The sequence below is a fragment of the Mandrillus leucophaeus genome, unplaced genomic scaffold (assembly GCF_000951045.1).
Source record: "Mandrillus leucophaeus isolate KB7577 unplaced genomic scaffold, Mleu.le_1.0 Scaffold1095, whole genome shotgun sequence".
NCBI lineage: Eukaryota > Metazoa > Chordata > Mammalia > Primates > Cercopithecidae > Mandrillus > Mandrillus leucophaeus.
Genome location: NW_012099154.1, coordinates 445930 through 464382, shown reverse-complemented (window position 1 = coordinate 464382; position 18453 = coordinate 445930). Strand labels below are relative to the sequence as shown.

General features: G+C 50.0%; 1 long non-coding RNA gene across 1 annotated transcript; it reads left to right on the top strand.

Moving 5' to 3' along the window:
• The first annotated feature begins 14044 nt into the window (after nt 1-14044).
• On the top strand, nt 14045-14967 carry LOC105546270. Its single transcript, XR_001007068.1, has 2 exons — nt 14045-14293; nt 14835-14967. It is a non-coding gene; the product is annotated as an uncharacterized LOC105546270 (long non-coding RNA).
• The last annotated feature ends 3486 nt before the right edge of the window (nt 14968-18453 follow it).

The window sequence follows — 18453 nt, the reverse complement described above, 5'->3', positions numbered from 1 at the left end:
GCCAGGCTGGTCTCGAACTCCTGGCCTCCAGCAATCTGCCCATCTCACCCTCCCAAAGTGCTGGGATTATAGGTGTCAGCCACCGTGCCTGGCCTGTAGCCTCTTCTTTAGCAACCCAGGCACCTCATGAACAGCTGAGATCCAGTAATCTGTGTGTATTGACTGACCAAGGAATGTTTCTGTGCAGCCGCCTCCAGAGCCCAAGCCACATCAGCTGCAGCTGGGGTGGACATTTCTTTGCCAGTCCAGGATCACCTCACATGGCCAGCATCCTACCCAAGCCGTGGGTTTCCGCATCTGCTGCAGGCTCTTTGACACCACCTGACCTTGCTTGGGCAAGCATTGCAGCTCGGATGTCTCAGGGACCTTACCCAGTGGGGGATGGAGTTAGCAGATCAATCACCAGTTTCCAGTCCTGCAGATGAGCAATTCTGGAAGGCATTCGGTAGGCTTCAGCGGTCCTGATGGAACACAGCCCTGTCGCCCACTGTGGAGACTGATAAAACACACCCTGGCAATGGCTTTGCTTCCTTCTTGTCCTGTTCTCCCCACTCCCTTACTCCTGCCTCCTGGGATCACCTCCCCAGTAACTAATTGCCCCTAGTCTTTGTCTCGCACTTGACTTTTGAAGAAACTCAAACCAAGACAGTGGTGGTGCTGGTGGGAAAGTGCCCGTTTCCAAGGGGGCCATTCTGAAATTGGTTAGAGCAGGGAGTAAGAAGCCAGCAAAGGCTGGAGTATGGAACATCACAAGGATTTTGCTTCAGGGGGAAAGCTGGAGAGGAAGACCTGGGGCATATCACACAGTTTGGGCTCCACTTAAGCACAGAAAACACAGACTTAGATTTGTATTTCTGGAAGACACACTGACTGCCCAATGGACGATGGATTAAAGGGAGCCAGAATGGGGTCGGGGAGACCAGTGAGGAGGCCACTGTCGTAACTAAGTGTAGATGATAAGATCCAGACCAAGAAGGCAACCACAACCTGAAGAGAAGGCTAGAGTCCGGAATAGCTTAGAGAGTGGGATCACCAAGCCTCACCTTGGCAAGAGCCTGATAAGCTCAGGGGCTGGAAGCAGGGGAGGGAGACCATGAGGGCTGACTCTAGGTGTCTGGTGCCTTTCCCTGATGGAGGGGTCACAGGGCAAGGAGTGGGGAGGAAGGGACCGTGTTCTGAAGGTCTCTGGAGCACAGCAGAGGTCTGTGTGTGGTGCTCAGCGGAGAGGCCAGGCTTGGAGCAGACTTGGGAGGTGTCCACCTAGTGACCTCAGTCCTGTCCCTCCCTCCTAGCCCATTCCTGGCTGCGCAGCAGGACCTCTGCCTCTTCTCCTCTCTGGTCTCCAGAACTCTCCTCACTCCCAGCTTGAAGGTGGGGGCAGACAAGCCTGGGCCAGACCACTCCTGCCCCAAGACTCCCAGCAGGGCACTCTGAGTCCCAGGCCCCCATCCCAGGAGGAACAACCTGGAGGTGGGGGACACAGCGGGGACCTAGTGCCAGCCCTTGGGAACCTCTCTCTCATTGTTTCCATAGCAGCCCCAGCCCAAAAACAATTCCGGAGGCTCATGGGAAAGCAGCTTTTGCCAAGTCACTGCCCTGTCTCAGGTGGCCTGGATGGAGTGGGGGTGGGGCATTCCTGTGGCGTCAGGGAGTGAGGCAGGGAGGCTGGGGAAGACCTGGAGTCCTGGTTCTGCATGGTGCCTGCACCAGGCAGAATGGCAGCCGGAAATCACGGCTCACTCAAGGAAACTGACTGAAGAGAGGAATGAAGCTGTGGGCAGGGTGAAGGCCATCTGCCAGGGGTTGGGGAGCACCCAGAGACTAGCAACATCAGGGAGCTGTTACCACCCTGAGGACTGCAGGGCAGGGCAACGGGCAGAAGTGGTGTGCAGCTGGGACCTCAGAATGTAGCAGCTGCCAGATCGTGGCCACGCAGGGAGCAGCCCGGTCACCAAATGCCCCCATCTCTGTCTTCTGCTCACTAATCTCCTGCCACGGCATCCGCTGGCCAAACCTAACAGAAAAGTGATGCATGCACAGAAGTTGGCCAACCCAGGCACAGAGCAGGATGGGTCTGGGGGTGAAAGAACAACGTTTACAGCATGGAACCTGGATGAGTCTCCCCACACTGCACTGCTCAGCAGTGGCTCCAGAAGGCTCTTCTGTGGAGCTGCGTGTCTCATCAGCAGAGGGGGAACGACGACAATGCCTATGTCCTCAACACATAGCGGGCACTCCAGACTCCCCTCCCTTCATCTAGTCCCCCTTCATATTTGACAGCAGCAAGCACCCCCATGCACACACGGCCCCTCGTACAGCAGCTCTGACCCTGTGGGGCTTTCAGTCGGATGGGCTGCTTTTTGAAGCTCTCTGATGTGCAAGGCTGGGAGTCTGAAGACCTGGATTAAGGTCCTGACTCCATCCTTTACCTTAAGTTAGTCTCTTTCCATATCTGAATCTTGATTTCCTCACCTGTTAAAAAAGTCATCATAAAAAACTTCATCTCCATTATTTGTACCCACACCCTTAGCATCCTTTCTCCACATGCCCTGAGACTCTCCCTCAGAACAGAGCTGCTTGCACTAATTCACATGCACATGTAAATGACTGGTGATGAACTTCAAGCTTTTACAGGGTAATGGGAGGATAAACAAATGAATCAGCCAGTGAGTTTAGAAGGTGTATCTTGTTTATATCTTTATCATCTGAATCTAGTACAATGCCCTGCTCCTTGTGGGTACAGGATAGAAGTTTGCAGACTCACTCAAGTCTCATCTCATGTATCTCTGTGTTCTGGGTACCCTGACACAGCCTGGCAAGCAGAAGGTGCTTGTGTGTGTGATCAGTACCTGAAGGAATGACTGAATCCAGTGGGACCCAAAGGCCACATCTGAGCGTGGGGTTGTGGCCTGGGAAGGCCAGAAGCACAACCCCAGGGGCCTTAACCTCTCGCCTCTCTGTATGCAAGAAGTCAAGGCCTTGGCAACAGCTGCAGCCAGCTGGCACCGGGTCCCTGCAAGAGTCATTGTTTGGCCAAAACAGGAAGCCGCCCGAGGGGAAGTGTGGCCTCGCCTCAGTGAACCCCTGAAGAATGGCCCCCGAGAAACTTGGGGACGTGCCGGCAGGCACGGAGTGTATTACAGCAGCACCTCCCCACCCAGGCCAGGGGACAGTCCTCACTCGACCCTGGAGGCCTGGTGCAGTGCAGGGCTGGGGACCAGGGGGCTGGGTTCTAATCCTGTGCAACCCCTCTCTGGACATGTCTCCTTATCAGCTCTTTGCAGTCGAAGGAGTCCATGTCTGACGGTCTCATTGGTCCTTCTGGCTCCCTGTTTCCTGTGGTCTGCCAGCGCTCGGTACAGACGAGGCCCATGGAATGAGCCCTTTTCCACCAGGAGTAGGGAAGCCTGGTGGTTCCACAGCACTTCACCGTTAGCAAAGCATCATATCATTTCATGTAATTTCCCCCAACAATTAGACCAAGAGGCATCGGCAGTGAGGCTTACGGTCGCATGTCATAGAGGAGGACACAGAAGCTCAAAGCCAGGATTCAAACCCATGCCCCCAGCCTTGGGGCCTAGTGGGCAGCGGCTGAGGCAGCTCAGAGGAGGCAGCAGCCCCCTACAGCAACAGGAGGAATGGGGTTAGAGGCTTATGCTGGCAGCCTGAGGTCTGCTTAGTTGGCATTTATTTCTCTTAATTCATGCTGTGCCACTTACCCACTGTATGAGCCAAGCAAGTCACTCCATTTCTCTGTGCCTGAGTCCTCACTGGGGATCTCGAGATGATGTCTGTCCTGCTGAACCCAGGCTGTGCAGGGGTCGCATGAGCAGAGGGGCAACTAACGCTCATCTTCGTGTGGACACATCAGCTGCTGACCCAGCCTCTGGTCCTCTCTTCCTTCCTCACAGAACCCCAATTCTGTCGGCTATTTTACCTGCCCCCAAGTTTAGCTCTAGAGCCCAATTAATCTAAGTCAACCAGGACATGCCATTCCTGGGAAGACGGTCAACATGACCCAAGTTGTCCCACCCGGATCTAAGGAAAAAACTTATGGTCCGCATTGGAAGAGAAGTCCTCTCCTGCTCTCTCCCACTGGACATTCCCATGCAAGCATGGATTCCCCATTGCCACTGGCAGCCACCCTCAACCCTGGGGAGGATGGCAGCCCTCCTTATGAGGCTGGAAGGGGAACCAGTCAAGGACTAGAGAGCATGGAAAAGCCTGTATTCTTGACGATACCAGGAGCTACTCTGGACTTGCAGTGGTGTGACAGGATACACCTCTTTGCTTTATTTGGGTCATTGGCAGCAGAGTCTACACTTACTTGCAGCCAAAGGCATCCTCATGCCCTTCATCATATTGCAGTCACTGATGTACAGAGAAGGGGAAATGGGCCTGCCCTGCACACAGTGGCTCATACCAGGGCAAATTCAAAACCCCTGGCTGCTCTGCCAGAGCTGACAACTTGTTGGTGTGAAGTTGGCCTTTGTTGAAAAATTGTACAGCCATTAAAATTATGTTTGCAAGCAATTGTTATTAATGAGGAGACGTGTTAAGTGAAAAAGGACAGAATACAAACGCATGTATGTAGTGTGATCATAACTGAAAAAATGTTGGCTTTTGGAAGCTCTGCATTTTTTCTTCTCTGTTCCTTAGGGCATAGACAATTCCTTCCTCTTTAAAGCTGACCTCTTGCTTGGACCCAGGCCACCCCACTGGCATTAATGCTGCAAGACTGATGGGTTGGGGAGATAGAGAGCCCAGACTCCAAGACCCCAGCCCTGGCTGTTCCCTCTGCTCAGCCTCCAGTTATTCCCTTCCTCTTTCCTCCAAGGACCTCAGCCTCTTTATAGCCTTAGGATCACAGGGTTTTCAAAACATAGGAACTCTTGGAGCTGACAAAAGTGGAAACAGACCCAGATATAGGCAAGAGACATGTCCCATGTCAAAAAGAGCTGGGACTGGAACCCAGGTATCTTGAGTCCTAGTCCAGGACTGTTTCCCATCAACTGCAGGAAAGCCAGAAATTGACATAACTTTTTCTGTTTTGAGTCTCCACCATATCCCCGATGTTTCTTGTCTTCATCCATCTTTTCTGTCTCTATGGCCACTGCTCTGATTCAGGCGTTGTGGTCTCTAGACTGGTAGTGGCCTCTTTCTAAGTTGCAGTTCACATCTGCAATCGTGCCTCCCAAACAGCTGCCAGAAGGATTGTCCTTAATGTAGACCTGACTCTGTCATCCCCCTGCTTCACTGTCTGCAAGATTCAGGATCCTTAGGCTGGCAGAGAGGGCCCCTCGTGATTGACCACTCCCCAGCCTCATCTGTCACATAAGACCTATATTCCTTCTACTAAACTCAGTTGTTGCCTCCTCCAGGCAGCTTTCCCAGATCCCTCCATCTGTGGATGGCACAATGTATAGGTCCATCATGGAACCCTTTAAAGGATGAGAAGGTCTAACCCCAGCATCTGCTCCTCTGCACCATGAATGCTAATAAAGCACATATCACGTCTGCTCAGCATTCCTGCCTGCCCTGCACCCTCCACCAGGTTTGACCTTGTCCATGTGAAATTTCCCCTTGTTGGTTCCAGGTTATCTGTCCTTAGCCCCAGGAATGAGCAAGGGGGCAAAATGTAGGAGATTCTGACTCCTCATCCTCAGCAGGCTCTGGTGCTCCCCGCTCTGCCCATCTGCTGATTCAACGTGGATGCAAGTGAGTCTCTACCGAACATCAGAGATGTGTTGCAGCAGGCCAGGCCTGGGGCTCTGTGAAGTCACAGGGTCAGAGCTTAACAAACAATCCCCTCTGAGTATGGCCAAGAAAAACCCTGAAGTTGGAGCCCGATGCAGAGATTCCAGGAGCTCCACTTCCAGGAATTAATCCTGAGAGACAAATATCCAGAAGGTGGACAAAGAAGAACATGGCAGAATTTATTTATAATAGCAAAAATCTGGAAACAATCTAGAAGTCTAGCAGTAACAGCAAGGGTAAATACATTCATGCATATTCAGATAGTGAAAAATTGTACAGCCATTAAAATTATGTTTGCAAACAATTGTTATTAACGTGGAGAAGTATTAAGTGAAAAGGGACAGAATACAAATGCATGTATGTAGTGTGATCGTAACTGAAAAAATGCATAAAATCTGGGAGAAAATATCCAAAAGTGCTAGAAAATGATTGACTTAGGGTAGAAAGATTAAAATGTTTCATATGTTTATGCTTTCCAAATTTTCTATTTAATAGTATGAACTTCTATTCATTTTTATAGTCAGGAAAAATGAGTTAGACATAGAGAAAAAGAAGAGATTAATTCTAGTCCCAACTCTGGTGATAACTGGACACAACCTTGGGCAAGTCAGCCACCCTCTTCCAAAGTTCATTTCCTCCTTGTCTATTCATCTGTTCCTTCTTTCCTTCATTCTAGAAGGGATTCACCTGTGCCAGGCCCTGTGCTGGGCACTAGGGACCCAAACATGAATCAGAATGTAAACATATAGAAAAATGTCTAACCTTCTTCATAATCAGAGAAATGCCAATTAAAGCTAAGCCAAGATATCATTTCTCGTCTGTTAGATTGGCAAAAACTCAAAAGTTTGAGAACATGCACTGTGGGCAAGACTGTGGGAAAAGAGGTCCCTCTTATACATTGTCTGATGGGAAAACAAAATGGTGCAAGCCCTACCTGGAGGGGAACTTTTGTCGCAAAATTACATTTGAATTTACCCTTTACCCTGGCAATCCCATCTTGGCAAAAATAAGAGAAGACAGATTCATAAAGCTATTCACGGCAGCATCATTTGTAATAGTAAAAAAAACTAGAAACCACTCAAATGTCCATCAATAGGGGTTGCTTGACCACATAATAGACAACTCTGTAGCTAGAAAAGGGAATGAGGCCAGAAGCAGTGGCTCATGCCTGTAATCCCAGCACTTTGGGAGGCCGCAGTGGGTGGATCACAAGGTCAGGAGTTGGAGAACAGCCTGGCCAATATGGTAAAATCCTGTCTCTAATTAAAATACAAAAAAAAAAAAAAAAAGGCCGGGCGCGGTGGCTCACGCCTGTAATCCCAGCTACTCGGGAGGCGAGGCAGGAGAATTGCTTGATCCCAGGAGGCAGAGGTTGCAATGAGTAGAGATCACGCCACTGCACTCCAGGCGAGTGACAGAGCAAGACTCCGTCTCAAAAAAAAAAAAAAAAAGGAATGAAGAAGATCTCGGCATGCCTTGACAGTGTGACCTCCGGGCTGGGTAAAACGTTAACTGAAAAGCAGAGTGGACTAAAATGCATATAGTACATTATCATTTTATCCAAGAAAAAGGAGGGAATACACAATACATGCGTATTTTTAAAATTAAATATCAGTTAAAAGATAAAAAATAAAATTAAACAATTGTCTGTTGGAGTGGGGAGGAAGTGTGGTAAGGGAATGGAGTAGAAGCCAGACTTCTCTGAATATACCTTATTATATAGGTTAGCTTTCAAATTACATAAATTCTTTACATAAAAATAAAACAAAATTAAATCTAAATAAAAGTCAAAAGCAATCCCCCCAAATCAAAAGCAAAATGAAATCAATAAATCTGTATTGAACTGGTGTCTTCACCGAACAAAGTTGAATTATTTTAAGTGATTTAGAAACCTGGTAACTTGACTGTAGCTTGACTAGTAGGCTATATATTCTAAGGACAAAAGAATCACAGACAAATTATAAAGTGCTTTCAGTAATCAAGTAATCATATTATTAATACCACTATTGGTATTATTATTCTGATATTTTTATAATATGTATATATAGAAAGAAAGTAGGAGAAATGAATCAGTAATAATGTCAATGTTGTTAGGAAGCAAGACGTTCAGCATTAGACAAAAGAGATTCAGATACAAAATCAAAAAACTTACGTAAAAGCCCTATAGTTGAAGGTTTCATACAAAGTATCAGTATGAACCCTTGATGTATATCTTCTTAAGAAAAAAATTTCCTAGCTCTGCACCTTGAGAAGGTCTAAAAGCAAAGACCAACTGAGCACACCTCACACCTCACACCCAGATTTGTGGTTTCTAAATGCCACTTCTTATAAAAAAGAACCAGGGTTCTTGAAGAACTATCTAATTCTAGGTCTAGGCAGAAAACATACAAGACAAACCTGGACATCTCGTTTTACCAGAAAGTCAGGATGGTATTAAACACTATTAGGGTCAGGCCAAAAGGACTTAGACGACCAAGAGAGCTCTGTGGGCCAAAGGTGGGACAATTTGAGTGATAACAAGGTTAATAACTGCAATAAACTGAAAATCTCCAAATGCGCTTAAAAATATTAGATAATAATTTTAAAAAACAAAAACAAAACCAAGGATCAAAAAATCTTTGCTGATCACCTCTAGAGACTGTGAGGGAATCAACTCATTATTCTGAAAACTGATAAATAAAGGAGAAATCAGCCAGCACTAATCCTGTCCTTCCTAAACCAATTGTACCTCAGAGGAACCAAAGCATCAAGGAGAGAAGTTTTTCTCCATAGAAGTGTTCCAGCTAATAAATGAAGAAAGAATGATAAAATTAAAACATCATTGTTTTGTAATTCTCTAATGAAATACTAGATGTAGGCAGCGATCATCAAAGCCTTCTAAAAGCACAAAAGGAGGGACAACCAAACATTATAAATATGATGTGCCTTCTGAGGAAAGCAGACACGCCACCTGTGAAGCATTCTCCCTCACACACTGCGTCTAATCAAGTGTTTAGATCTAACTACCAATTTACGGGAAAGGCAGGAAACTGAAGAATGTGTTAAATAACACTATGGGGGAATGCAGCGGGAAGGTGGAAAACTACATGGGATCAACAACTTGGCTTAGTCAACAAATAAATATATATTTTTAAATAGGAAATCCCAGCATTTTGGGAGGCCGAGGTGGGAGGATCGTTTGAGCCCAGGAGTTCGAGACCAGCCTGGGCAACATGGCAAAACCCCATCTCTACAAAAAAAAAAAAAAAAAAAATTAGCCAGTGTGGTGGCACATTCCTGTAGTCACAGCTCTTAATACTTGGGAGACTGAGGTGGCTGAATCACTTGAGCCTGGAAGGCAGAGGTTGCAGTTAGCCGTGATTACATCACTGTCCTCCAGCATGGGGAACAGAGCAAGACGGTGTCTCAAGACAAAATAAAAATAAAAAATAAGGAGAGACCAGGCTCAGTTGCTCACACCTATAATCCCAGCACTTTGGGAGGGTGAGGTGGGAAGATCTCTTGAGCTTAGGAGTCTGAGACCAGCCTGGGCAACATGGCAAAACCCTGTCTCTACAAAAATTACAAAAAATTAGCCAGGTGTGGTAGTGCGTGCCTGTGGTCCCAGCTACTCAGGAGCCTGAGGTGGGATGATCTCTTGAGCCCAGGAGGTGGAGGTTACAATGAGCCAAGATCATGCCTCTGCATACCTACCTGGGTGACAGAGTGAGTTAGACCTTGATTCCAAAAAAAAAAAAAAAACCAACCCCCGGCCCCCCACAAAAAAAAAACAAAAAGAGAGGAAGGAGAATAGATTGAAAGAGATTTAAGAAAACACAATCAAATGCAATGTATGGAACTTGTGTAGATCCTGATTTTGAAAAAATAAACTTTAAAAGATCTATAAAAAATCTTTGTTAGACAATGGGGAATTTTTTTATTTGGAGACGAGGTCTTACTCTGTTGCCCAGGCTGGCCTTGAACTCCAGGGCTCAAGTGAACTTCCTGCCTCAGCCTCCCAAAGTTCTGGGAATAATCACGCTTACGAGCATGATTTGGAGTAATCTGGAGTAATCACGCTTACAAGTGTGAGCCACCACGCCCGGTTTATTGAGGAAATTTAAACACCACTAGATATTTAATGATAATAAAAAATTATTATTAAAAATGTAGGCAGGATAATGGTTTCTGGCCATGCCTTTATCTTTTAGAAATACAGACTGCAATATTTATTTATTTATTTTGAGACAGGGCCTTGCTATGTTGCTCAGGCTGATGTTGAACTCCTGGCCTCAAGTAATCTGCCCACCTCAGCCTCCCAAGTTGCTGGGATTTACAGGCATGAGCCACTGCACCCGACTCCTTGCAGTATTTGTGGATAAAATCATTTGATGTTTAAATTTGCTCTGAGTAACCCCTTGGGGAGGAGTTGGGGGATAGAAATGAAACAAGAGTGGCCCGAGTTGGTGAGGGTCAAAGTTGGGTGAGGAATCCACGGTGTTTTTGCACTATTTTTGTTGTGTGTTTGAAATTTTCCACAATAAAATGTCTTTGCTGCTGTCAAGGAGGTGGGGAGGAAGACCTAGACTTTCCCTCCAAGGCTGAGGCAGGGGACAGGAGATTGGGACGTGTGAGCTTTCCTCAGGAGTGTGCAAAAACAGGAACGTGCCTGCAGAGGGAGGAGTTCCCGAAGAGGAAATGGCGCAGGAGCAGCAAATACAGAGAGGATGCACACTCTGAAGAAGGCAGGCAGCTTCTGCACTGAGGGAGCAAATGGGCGTGTCAGGGGCAGCAGCTGGGAGAAGGCGGGAGCGCCACCCGCGGAGAGTCTAGGATGCCCAGCCAAGGAGCCCTGAAAGGGTTGCCCTGGGGACTAACACTGTGGGCTCTGTGTTTTAGCCGGGTCACCCACGCAGCTGAATAGAGGATGGACTGGAGGGAGAGGCCTGGATGTAGGTAGGGAGGCCAGAGCAGTGGCCAGGTATTTCCTGGACTAGGGTCCTGGAGACAGACAAGGAGGCCTGAGCCAGGGAGTGGCCTGGGATGGACTGCAGGAGACAGTATGAGTGCTGCAGCCAGGAGGAGGGTACTGGGAGGGAGGAGGGCAGTGAGACCCATCTGTGGCCGGGGCAACTTGGTGGATGTTGGTGCCACTATTAAGATAGGTTGAGAGGGCAGGTCAGGCCCCTTCATCTAGTGCCCTGGGCTGGGAGGCAGGGGCCTGGGATCTGGCCCCAGCCCTGCTATCTGGCTGTGGAACCCAGGGCATGTCTCTACCCCTCTCTGACCTAGGGGTCCCCATCTCTAAAGCAAGGGCTAGGAGCCTCAGATCAGGGGTTCTCCAAATCTGCCCTGAGTCAGATCTGTGCCCAGCCTACGCGTGCACCCTTCTTGCCTGCGAAGGGCTCACGAGTTCTCATCTGGCGTCACTGAAAATCCAGTGGTGTGATGTCAATGGCATTTCCCTTCAGAAAAAGGAAATGAGCTTAGTGAGCGTGTTACCAGGAAAGGAAAGTTAGTCGGGCCCCACCCTCTGCAGCCCTGTGCTCCTCGCACAGAGCATGCAAGGCCCCACTGCCTGGGGCTGGGGCAGGACCCAGAAATGTCACAGTTCAGAGAGAGGCACCAACAAAACAGCCTTGACTTCCAAGCAGGGCTGGGCTGCCCTCAGCAGAGTCAGCACCTTCTCTGGCTCCCATGGCCTGCACCCTGGCCACGCTCGGAGACTGAGGTCACAGGTAGCTCCAGGGTCTCATCAAACATCAGCAAGGCCCAAAAGCTGAGCTCTTTATAGCCAGGAGACTGAGACCCAGACAGGAGAAGGGGCCTGGCCCAGGACGCAGAGCCAGTTAGAGGACAACCCAGACACGGGCCACATGGCACTAGGGAGTCAGGTGGTCCCTGAAGGCCTGTCTTGCTTCCGAACTCCCAGAATGCCCCGTTCTTGGTGGATGTACCCAGAAAGTCCCTCTGCAGTTCCAAATGTTAAATGTCTTTACTGAATGAAACCACTCCCTGACCCTTAGCTTTTGACCATCTGAACATTCCTTAAAATGAACTATGAAGATGAAATGAAAACCAGTGTCAATCTATCCAATACAATTGTTATATACTTTGGAAAAAGTGAATAGTAAATTGGTAAGTTTGGTATATTCAGCAAATTGGTCATTTGAAAACCTGATCAGTTGACAAGCTGGTCATCAAGCAGATTCGTTTTTAGGGATTTGACCTAGAGCCTCCCACAGACTCCACCCACCAGGCCTCCTCCCACCTTCAAGCTGCATGAGCCAGGCCAGATCCACCGCATCTCCCCAGCCCAACCCTCAGCCCAGAACCTGACACACAGGCGGATCCAGGCTCTAGCTCATTAACTGCTGAGTAAACTAGGCAGATGTTGAGTCCGTGTTGAACCTGAGCACCCTGGGTAATTGGAGGGGCCCACAGGAGGCGGATTAGCAGGGGCGGCCCTGGTCAGCCCCGACACAGTGAGGTAACCGGCTGGAAAAACCCCTCACCTTTGCTCTTATTGTAAAAGTCAACTCAGGTCATACTTTCCACTGTGCCCCCCACAGCGAGGGCATCTGGTTCACCCTCCTACGCACCCAGGGGTAGGGGGTTTTCAGGTGAAGTGGAACTAAGTGTTTGTGTTTCTGCACCTCTACGGGATCGCTCAGCAACAAAGGAGCCAGAAAAGGCAAGGTGTACACACCGTGTGCAGCATGGGCAGGCCTGCAGGTGTGCAGGTAAGAGTGTGTGCATGCAGGCGTGTGCACACAAGTTTGCATGTGCAGATGTGGATGGCTGTGATGCGTGGTGGTGGTGTATACATGCAGATGCTTATGGATCCGTGCCAACTGTTATTAAGCACATATGTAATCCATGTGTGTCTGTGCATGCATGTGTTTGTGTGAGTCGCAATGTGTATACAACCTTTCATAATAAGTGAATTGAGTACATATACCTGTTATCCATGGAAAAGTATGATGACTGGACACGTAAATATGTGTGTGTGTGCGTGTTTATACTTTGTGCATAGATGCATGATTGTGTATTTATGCTAATCCATTTAAGCATATGGGATGCGTGTTGATGTTTGTGTAATGTCTGTACATACTCCCTAGGTGCATCTTAATACAGGAATATGGCTGGGTGCGATGTGTATGTATGTGTGTGCCTGTGTGAACAGGTGTGCCTGGAGGTCTGTGAGTGTGTAGATAGGTATATTTGCCTGTGTGCATGTGTGATTCATGTGGTGCGAGTGCATATGGTTGCAGGCAAATGTCTGTGTGGGCACACACATGCCCTGTTGCCCTTTTTTATCTTTTCCACTTAGGAAATCACAGAACTTCTGAGTCCTAACCATGGCTGGTGGCTCTTCCAGGAACAGTTTCCTGGACCCAAAGGGTAAGCTTGTCAGGGACCCAAGTGAATGAGGAAGTGGGTGGGCCTGGGTCTGCAGCTCCTTCCTCTGAGAACTGCTGTGGACCAGGGAAATCTTGCTGCCACCTCTGGTCTTTAGTCCACCTCTCAGTAGTAGCTTTCAAAGCTTGTTTTTTTTGGAGGGGTCTCCATGGAGCATAGTCCTAAGCTTCTAGCCTATGTTATCCCTGTCCCTGGACCTGTTTGGTTGACATTCTCTTACAGTTTAAAAAGCACATCCACATCCATACTCTTAACTAATCCTTGTGACCCTCTAGTCTGTTTGGAGAGGCTGGGAGCAGAGTGGTTAAAAGAGCCAGGCCTGGTTCCATTCCTGCCCCCTCTTCTAGCTGAACAACTTCCACCTCTTCCAGCCTCCCTCACAGGAATCACAGATCACATGAGATGACACCCATGAAGGGCTTGACCAGCATCTGGCACATGGTGAGGCCTGCAAAAATGTGGGCTATTGTTTTTACTATTATCCCCATTTTATAGATGAGGAAACTGAGGCTTGGAGAGGCTCTCTGCCTTTGTCAACCTGGAGATGCTAGGAAGGAAGTGAGACCCATCCCGCCTCAGATGCCTATCCTCCGTCGTCAGGAGTGTTCTCTTATTCTTCCGGGCTTGGCCAAGCGGTGGTAAACCCCACATGTGGTTCTGTGGTTGCCCACACAGTCCTAAAAATAGCCAACAGGAACCCAGGGGCTCCCCCTTGGTGAGTGGCAGCATGCCCGGTCCTCAGGCAGCCACCGATCTGCTCATTGGCCACAGGCAAGCAGGTCCTGTCTAGGGACGGGCTGGGTGGCCTGGGTGCCATGCATGATGAGCCAGAGGCTGTGCCAAGCTTGTAGCAAAGATTATTTTATTTCATTATGTTTTCTTACGTCTGTGATGTGGAGGCCATGGCTCCACTGGACTCATGAGGAGACTGAGGCTCAGAGCAATGAAGTGACCTGCTCAAAGTTAAGGAGCTTCATTGAGGACCCAAGTTGTTCTGATCCTAAGGTCACCATCCTTAATCCCTCTCCCTGTGGGGTCTTCCCTATCTTGAACCTGGAGACAACTGTGCAGTGGCAAGAGAAAGACCTTCAGAGCCACACTGACGTGGCCTCCCTGACGACCCCTGATGGCCTTGGTAAGTCACCTCACTTATTTCAGCCTGTTTCCTCACTGACAAAATAGGAACCACACTGCACATGATGTAGGAGTATGGTGGGGTTCCAACGAAAGAAGGCACACAAGCACCCGGGGGAGGCCTGGCATGCAGCCAGTGCTCAGTACACAGCCACTCACTGGCTCTGCTCCTCCCCCCACTGACTATGCTTCCAAAGCTGGGGTGAGAGGAGCAGCATTGGTCGAGCTCCCAGAAGTGTCCTGCCAAGTCAGGGAAGTGGAACCACCCAGGAGAGGCCAGGAGAGGAGGTCCCTATGGCAAACTGAAATTTCCCAAAAAAGATCTCAGGAGTGTTCCTAATTCTACACCCTGGAAACTTGTCATTCTCCATCAGGAGATGGAGTCCATTGCTCTTCCCCTTGAAACTGGGCGTGCCTTTGAGATGGCCTCCATGAAAAGAATGTGACAGAAGTGACATGAAAACTTCCTAGGCTAAACGTAAAATGTGGTACAGCCGCCACCCGTCTGTCTGTCTATCTTTCTGTCTCTGTCTTTCTCTCAGCATGCTTGCCCTTGGGACTCAGACACCATATTTTGAGGAAGCCCAAGCTACATGCAGAGGCCACTATAGATGTTCTGGCCAACAGCCCAAGCTTCAGCTGCCAGACATATGAATAAACCAACTCTTCAAATGATTTCAGTTTCCAGTGCATCCCAGATAATGTCCAGAGGAGCAGAGATGAACCATCCTCTCTGAGCCCTGCGCAAATGCAGACTTGAGAACAAACTAAATGTCACTGTCTCAAGCACTAATTTTCAGAGAGGCTTGGTACGCTGCGCTAGGTAACAGGAATAGCCCCCCTCTTCCTCTGCAACTCTCCCCAGGTACAGGCAAGCTCTCCCACCCATGCTTCATCCCCACACCGCAGATAGAACCTGGAGTCAGTCCTTCCACCCACAACTGTGCCTTCCAAACTAAGCTCAAAGCCCAGCTCTGTGCCTTTCAGATGGGTGCCCTAGGGCAAGTCACCAATGCTGTATGACAAATCCCTCTGTGTCAGATGGGAATTATAATAGTGCCCCTGAGGGGTCTTGGGGGGATTTAATAAAGTGCCTGGAACATAGTGAGTGCTCATTAAGTGGACGCAGGGACATGAGGTTTGGGAAAAAGGAAGGGGTTAAAGATGTTGCCCCAGTCTCTGACTGGGAGGGAGAGAGGAGGAGCAGGTTTTCAGGGAGCCTGGGAGGAAATAAGTCTAGGCCGGATGCTAAAAGTGAGGTGTCCAACTCTGTGCAGGTTCCTGAGGAAGACCTGTCCTCAGGTGGCTCACAGACTGACCAAGACATTGGAGGCTGCAGAGTGTGGCTGGGCAGGCCCAGGCAGGAGCTGGTCAAGGGTGAATGGGGTTAGGGGGTGGAGGGTACGGCAGCAGGAGCTGGGCCAGGGACCTCAGAGCCAGGTGGGCACAGCTGCACCTAAGCATGAGCTCTGAGGCTTCCCAGATACCACAAGGTCCCCTCCCCTTCTCTCCTCAGCCCAGGCCAGCCTGGCGCTATCTAGAGAGATAAAGTCACTGCAGAAGCTCCCAGACCAGAGACGTTATCAGCCACCCTTGTCTAAGGTACTTGGGAATGTAAACTCTCCCTCCACACAGCCCTGGATGCAACGCACCCGCCCTAGGAAGACACAAAGCAGACGCAGTGGGGTAGGCCTTCCCCCAGCCAGACCCCACCTTCCTCCCCACTCCCTTTCTGCAGCCCTGCAAATGCATGAGATGGGAGGGCCAGCCCCAGCGCCCTCTTCTCTAACACCTGGGGCATATTTTTCCTTTAAGTCACACTGAGATTTCGAGAGTCCTCAAGGAGCCCTTTCTGTTAATGCCATCTTGGCCAATATGCCCCGTGTATGTGCAACACAGTGCCCGCCCTGCCCGGAGACCGAGGGAAACATGGTCCGGGGTAGTGGACCTGGGTGACCTAGAGCAAGTCTGTTCCCTTCACTCGCCGAAAGTTTGTCCTCAAACAAACATGCAGTAAGTCCCCCTGCTGGCTAGGCTGAGGGCTGGGCACTGGGGAGAAGCAGAGTCCGGAAAACATATCCCTCTGGAGTCCACTGTCCAGTGGGCCAAGACAGACAAACAAGTAAAATGATGATGATGATGGTGGTGGTGGTGATGGTGAGGCTGGCCTTAGAGCACTTACCCCCTGCCATTGTTCTAAGTGATTTACACGTATTGACTCATTTCATTCCCACAATAACCCTATCGTCTCCCAACATTATCATGGAGGAGGAAATTGAGGCACAGGGAGCTTAAGGCACTTTGTTCCCAAAGCAAGTAAGTGGCAGGGCTGAGAATCAAGCCCAAGAGGCCTGGCTCTGCGGACAGCATAATGAGGGCTGGGGTCAGGGAGGGACTGGGAGTAGGGGGTGGAATCCTAGAGTGACCTCTGTGTGGCTGAGCTGGAGTGAGCTTTACCGAGACAAGGCCTGGGAAGGATTGGGTGCAGAGTGAATGCCCTGCAAAGGCTCAGTCCCTGCTGCCTCCACCCCAGAACCCCACAAGGACTTTGGGCCTGCTGTGTTGTGCCTGGGCCTGGAGCTTGCAGCTCCTATGGGCCCAGGTGAGGCTCTGGGCTCTGCTGCCCCCACGATGGGCTCTCAGGGTCCGGAGTGCCCACATCAGATGTCGAGAGCAGGGCCTTCTGCTGCCTGGGGACAGAGGCAGACAGCCGGTTCATGGGAAAGAGCATGGGGTTTGCAGTCCGACGGATAAGAATTGAAATCCTGGCTCGGCTCCAGCCTACTGAGTAACAGTCAGCCCTGCCTGCTCGTCTCTGGGCCTCACTTCACCATCTGTGCATCAGTGTGGCCTAAATGGGCTTGCAGCTCCGCCATTCCAGAGGCCGTGTCAACACGAGTCACTCTGTGGTGTGAGTTAGCCTGCGACTGCGTCACGAGTGTCTGGGTGGCAGTGACAGGAGACGCCATCTGTCTAGGAGTTTCTAGGAGAGGAGGCGCTTGAGCAAGGACCTAGAATAAGTGCTTTCCTTTCCACTCCCTTCCTTCCTTCTATGCTTTGTTTCTGAGCCCAGGAAAACCTGGCCGGGGCCTGAGGCACTCCCAGACTGGGGACGGGGGCGGTATGTCCAGCGTCACAGGAGCTCAGTTAAGTCTACACTCTGTGTGCCACCTGTGTGGAAATCTTTGGGGAACTGATCCTTGAAGAGTGAGTGGGTGGTTACCACGCAGCCCAGAAAGAGGAGGAGAAAAGAGCCTGGGATGGAGGGAGCTGGGGGACAAAGGCTGGCAGGTGAGGACCAAGTCTGCCCTGTTGGAAACAGCACACAATGGGAACACCTGCAGCATGGCCGCTCACAGGGTCAACAGGAGCCAGCAGAACATTAAGAAAGGCCTTGAACTCCAGGCTGAGGAGCTTCGGCTTTGCTCTGAAGGTGCTGGGGAACCATGAAACGGTATTGAGGAGAGGAGGGGTACAAGCGGAACCATGTTTCCAAAGGTGTCTCTGACTCCTGTGAAGAGGTTGGAATGGAGAGGCTGCTGGGGATGCAGGAGAGAAAGGAGGCCTGAACCCAGGCAAGGGCAGTGGGCAGGCAGGGGCTATCTCAGAGAGGAGGGGAGGCCTTAGGAAGTGGGTGGCTGTCAGGGGAAGGTGGGAGAGGCAGGTGACCCCCAGGTGTCTAGCTGGCTTGGGCACAAAGTGGGGGATGGAGTACATCACTGACAGATACCAGAGGGTCAGAAGTAGAACAAGGTAATGGGTTCTGTTGAGGGCACACCAAGCATTATCATATGGCGGCCAGATCCTGGGCTCAAGGCCAGCGAAGGCCACGGCTCAGCCCTCACCCTGGGGATCCAGACTTCAGGCCAGGCAAAGGTGGAGGAACAGTGGGAGGGGCTGTTGCAGGGGAGTGTCAGGAGGGATGACTAGGACCAGGAATGGGACTTTGGGAAGATGCCCAAGGCATCCTCTTCTCAGGGGTCTGAAGAAGAGGCCTCAGGGGTTGGGGACAGCAGAAAGCGTGTGCCCGCAGGCTGGCCTGTCCCTATCATTGTGGCGATCTAAGCTCTGTGGGCTTCTGTTCTGTGTGTGCAGTGTGGAGGCTGTACCAAAGGATCGCCAGCCCCCTCCCCTTTCTGACTTTTCTGGCTTTTTTGTTTT